The sequence below is a fragment of the Opisthorchis viverrini genome (assembly GCF_000715545.1).
Source record: "Opisthorchis viverrini unplaced genomic scaffold opera_v5_18, whole genome shotgun sequence".
In the NCBI taxonomy this organism is placed as follows: Eukaryota; Metazoa; Platyhelminthes; class Trematoda; order Opisthorchiida; family Opisthorchiidae; genus Opisthorchis; species Opisthorchis viverrini.
This window is the reverse complement of record NW_008751674.1, coordinates 1,190,629-1,196,422: the sequence shown is the minus strand read 5'-3', so window position 1 is coordinate 1,196,422 and position 5,794 is coordinate 1,190,629.

Genomic DNA, 5,794 nt, shown 5'->3' with positions numbered 1-5,794 from the left:
GATTAGGTTCAGTTCTGAATCAGCCTTTTTTGTGTCTGAAAATCTTCCGGTTGGTGCCAAGTCTAGTAAACTGGCGAACAGTCGGAACTAAGAATACAACGTGAATCCGTCCACTTCATGGATCATTCCCTTCGAGGGTGCAGCAGGATGATTCTTTTTCAAAATTTCGTTGAACGTTATAAGCAACAGTTTGAACAGGTATTTTCTTTGTTTGTTTTGGAATGGAGTTTCGACTGAAATGCTTGACGCGTCTGAAAGCAGATTAAGCAAGCTGTTACCACTTTGATCATTGACGAACCATCAAAAGCAAGTGGGAGCATCATAACGGCATGGTGATGATGACCTATTTTGCGTACCTCATCATCGGTTTACACACTATCAGAATCAACATTAAGATATAATAAAGACAGATAATTCGACGAGCTAACATACTTGTCAGCGAGATGAGGTCCTTAGACTTTAGAACAGGTTAAATAAAAGTACTGGGGCTGTAGGCTTGAGTCACTCTTGGTCTTGCCAATGGGAGTCAAGGCTAGCCACAAGTTCTCCCCGGTTTACAAAAATTGATCCCGTAGTGTCGAATCGTCTCCAATTAAGGAAAACTCGAAGGCAGCGCCTACCTGATGAGCCTCAGCAGGGGCGAAACCAATTGTGAGCGGTCGAAGTGTTTTTCAGCAACCTTATGAGTAGTGTACAATGCCTACATACTGTATAGCGACATCTCCAGTATCGTACCCGTTGAAACATGAGATGACCAGGTGCAGCACATTCAGTTGCCTAAGAACATCATAAACCGTCCCTGGCGAATCTGCCGTAAAAAACAACTTGCTATGGAAATAAGCGTATTTGTCAAAAACTTTCTTGGTTCTTTGCGCCTGTCACAACCCTAGAAGCGACTGCACTGAACAGGATTCTCTAGTTAATAAGTGCTGAGATCTTTCGAAAGTACCTGGAAATCCTTGAAGATGATCGTATCTTGGTTCTTCTTATGTACTTGCCGCCGCAAGTAAGTTTGTAAACAACATGCACAGAAGGTAGCCAAGGCTTCTGATTTGCCTAGGTTCTATGGTATGGGCGTTCATCGTGTTTTGTTAGGCACTACTAAAATGGCAGCGTTAAATGCTCTCGTGAGAGTTTGACCCAATCGGTGCATTTGTGTTGTGTCATTCTGGTTCCCCCTTTGAACCGTATTGTGGAGAAAACTGTTTTCGAGAACATTATCTCGTTTCTCCTTCCGTTCAACGGCCTTTCCTTACTTCTTCATGAAGTAACAGGGATAACAGTTCTCCTGCAGTACGGTTGGGTGTCTTGAGTATCTTCCCACCGTCTCATCGGAGTAACATTTCTCAACTTGTTGCCAAAAACCTTGCACCAAGGTTCGTTTATACTTTATTGGACAACAGCTTTTGGAATGTAACTATTTTCCTGTCCAGATTGACCTGTGGAATATCGAGCTGAAAGATGCCTCTCATATGACTGCTTACTATTTAGGTACCAATGAAGTGCGAATATCCTCGTTTTACATGCTTATCCGTGAATTTAATGACATTGTATCAAACAGTGAAGCACCCTTGGGCATATAAACTCCCTTCCAATACAACGGGCACAAATGAGCGTTTCCTGTGTGAAGTGACCCAATGGGTTATGCCCCATAGAAATGTCATATAAAGTGGTCCAATCGGAGTGTACATTTTTGTAAGTTTATGGGACCGAGGTGTTACAGAACGCGGTGGAATTCCACCATGGAGAGGATTTCGCGGTTTTAGAGACAGAACCGAGGGGCTCGGTACGACATATTTAGCAGACTGGTAGTGAACAGTTCCCGTAGCAACGAACTTTCACAATCCACCCGCATTTAGAAACAAGTAACATGTTGAGCAGAATGTATCGAAGCTGGACGGAGTTGAACAAGTAATGAGGTTTTCCAACGGTCAAATGGTGATGGTCGAGCAGTATGTTCTTATTCGGTTGATATTGCTAACAAATCAAGCTGAGCACGCAGGTCCGGGGAGAGTGCACAAAGCCGTTCACCTCCTGAGAGATTTCACTAGACGCACAAAACACAACTGCCGCCAACAGTTTGCAATCCTGGCAATCATTTACCGGTTAGTTTTGTCATAATCGAGCGGTGTCGTGGTGCTTACATAAATCATCATCATCATCATCATTCTCCTCCTCCTCCTCCTCCTCCTCCTCCTCCTCCTCCTCCTCCTCCTCCTCCTCCTCCTCCTCCTCCTCCTCCTCCTCCTCCTCCTCCTCCTCCTCCTCCTCCTCCTCCTCCTCCTCCTCCTCCTCCTCCTCCTCCTCCTCCTCCTCCTCCTCCTCCTCCTCCTCCTCCTCCTCCTCCTCCTCCTCCTCCTCCTCCTCCTCCTCCTCCTCCTCCTCCTCCTCCTCCTCCTCCTCCTCCTCCTCCTCCTCCTCCTCCTCCTCCTCCTCCTCCTCCTCCTCCTCCTCCTCCTCCTCCTCCTCCTCCTCCTCCTCCTCCTCCTCCTCCTCCTCCTCCTCCTCCTCCTCCTCCTCCTCCTCCTCCTCCTCCTCCTCCTCCTCCTCCTCCTCCTCCTCCTCCTCCTCCTCCTCCTCCTCCTCCTCCTCCTCCTCCTCCTCCTCCTCCTCCTCCTCCTCCTCCTCCTCCTCCTCCTCCTCCTCCTCCTCCTCCTCCTCCTCCTCCTCCTCCTCCTCCTCCTCCTCCTCCTCCTCCTCCTCCTCCTCCTCCTCCTCCTCCTCCTCCTCCTCCTCCTCCTCCTCCTCCTCCTCCTCCTCCTCCTCCTCCTCCTCCTCCTCCTCCTCCTCCTCCTCCTCCTCCTCCTCCTCCTCCTCCTCCTCCTCCTCCTCCTCCTCCTCCTCCTCCTCCTCCTCCTCCTCCTCCTCCTCCTCCTCCTCCTCCTCCTCCTCCTCCTCCTCCTCCTCCTCCTCCTCCTCCTCCTCCTCCTCCTCCTCCTCCTCCTCCTCCTCCTCCTCCTCCTCCTCCTCCTCCTCCTCCTCCTCCTCCTCCTCCTCCTCCTCCTCCTCCTCCTCCTCCTCCTCCTCCTCCTCCTCCTCCTCCTCCTCCTCCTCCTCCTCCTCCTCCTCCTCCTCCTCCTCCTCCTCCTCCTCCTCCTCCTCCTCCTCCTCCTCCTCCTCCTCCTCCTCCTCCTCCTCCTCCTCCTCCTCCTCCTCCTCCTCCTCCTCCTCCTCCTCCTCCTCCTCCTCCTCCTCCTCCTCCTCCTCCTCCTCCTCCTCCTCCTCCTCCTCCTCCTCCTCCTCCTCCTCCTCCTCCTCCTCCTCCTCCTCCTCCTCCTCCTCCTCCTCCTCCTCCTCCTCCTCCTCCTCCTCCTCCTCATCATCATCAGCAACATCATTCTCATCATCGTCATCATCATCATTCTCCCGCTCCTTCTCATCATCATCTTCTCCTCATCATCATTCATCCTCATCATCATTCTCATCTTCATCAACATCATTCTCCTCCTCCTTCTCATCGTCATCATGGTCCTCCTCCTCATCATCATCATTCTCGTCCTCTTTCTCATCATCATCCTCATCATCGTCATCATCATCATGACCATCACCATCATCAGAGAATGCTTCTTTCCTCATATAAATAACATGAGATGGAACCCAGCGAGAAATCCGACACAGTGTGTCAACCTCGTACCTTATGTTTAAATTTCTAAAGCAAAGCGCGAGTCAAACTTTGGGTATTAATTCTAACGATTTATTTTTTACTATATATGTATAGATATGTGTATATAGATATTAGTAAGATCTGTCGAGGCAACTATTTGGACGAGGCTGAAACCGAACGAAAAGTGACAAGACCGGTTGGCAATAAAAAAACTATAACTGGCATCTCCGATCCATCACGAAGTAACAAATGTCCGATGACTGCTTTCATATCTATGCGTATCAAATTTATTTCACAATCAGAATTGGTTGTGTTGATGGTCCTAGTGACTGAAAAAGTCTTGCACACCTTCCTGTGTGACAGCCCCCTTTGAACGGTCTTTATTACATGGCGAGCCGTTCTGTTTAGATCGATTTGTGTAGCGACAACTGGTAGACTAGATGTGGCAATCCTGCTAATACCGGATGCGTTAGGTGCCGCGAAATCCTTGGCGGTAGGCTTGTTTATCCAGTGTTTCTGTTTTCAAACGTCTTCATTCTTGCGGCCCTGGAAATTAAGATCTCCGTCAGGGTTACGAATGTGGTTTTTCAAGGAGCTCAGAATGAATAGTATTCTGGAAGAAGATTTTGATAAAAGTATGCGAATCACTTCGACGATGCAGTCTGGTTGGATGTAGAACGTAAGCTAGGCCTTTTGCACTCAAGAACAAGTGTGAGACAAGGACCCCTGTGATGCAGTAAATCGAAGACTGACGTGCATACAACTCACAGAGCTCTCAGCCTTTTCCAGTTTTTTTTGTGGACATCGATGCTTTTGTCAGAATATTGGTGCCAGCCAAATTGAAAACGCGGGACCAATAAGTATCTTATTTCACAACTGAATACCAGTGGGTCCGTCTTGGGATAGTAACAAACGAACGGAGATCATGCAGCGAATGGATGTAGGTGTCAGGTATGAAGGTCATCCAGACATCAGCCACCCACGAGACAGGTTAATCAAGAAATCAACGAATTTAAAATCACTGCTAACAAGTTAAGGTTGGCCTGGACGTTGATATCTTACATAAATCCATGCTCGAACAATATCTACGCTCTTTCACTAGCAACAAACTTCCAACTGTGACACACTGCTCATGTCAGCTCGACGGACAACGACATGCCTCTTCGAAAATCGACTCATTCCGTCGTAAAATTAACGACCAACTTATCCTTGTCATTAACATTGGTAGAATGTTCTAAGAAAACTATGCTGTTCACGAAAAGCGCATTGAGAAGTGAACCAGGTATTCCCGAGAAATACACTCATTCGCAAATCAATTTGCTTTTCACGAGAGACTCAACTGAATCTCTCGTTTATGATATTCAGCAACCTTGCGAGTAGTTTCCTTTAGGAAAATATACTGCGATATCTCGAATATCGTACCAACTGAATCATGAGGCGGCCTGTGTGCAGCACATTCAGTTGTAGAATATCATAAACGAGAGATTCAATTGAGTCTCTCGTGAAAACCCAATACATTTGCAGATGAGTGTAGTTCTCGAAAACAGTGCAATTTGGGTTCAAGTAGAACATAAGGTTGACGGAAACTCGGGGACTGCACCTACCTGATCAGCCTCAAGAAGAGCGAAACCGGCCGTGGGCTGTCGAAGAGTTTTCAGCAAACTTGTGAGTAGTTTCCTCTGGGAAAATAAACCGGACATTATTTATTGGCTTTTCATCTATCCAAAGGGACGGAGTTAGTCAACTCTGGAATATTACTGCATGTGATGTATTTGCAAATCCATTACAGTAAGGCATCAAGGCTATCTGTGTTGAGCCATCGGACCAATCGGTCCAATTAAAATATACTCGGGCCCTCCGTGGAATGCGCGAGGAAAGATTGTCCTCCGTTGAGGTCGAATTAAAACAATGCATACACTAATGTAACACATAGTAATAAAGTAGGAATTGAAGTTGGTATGTTAAAATGTTCAACGTGACCCTTCATAGCAATTTCACCCATTTATGCAGTCGGATGAAAATTTTTTCGCCCACAACCAGCTACTTTCAGCAGAACATGATGGCCGAACACCGCTGGACAATCAAACCCTAGAGCTCATCCAACCAGCATCTTACAATGTTTCGCGAAGTCAGTTGGAATATATAGAAAAAATAGGTAATAAATCACTTTGAAGTCACAGGGAGACATTG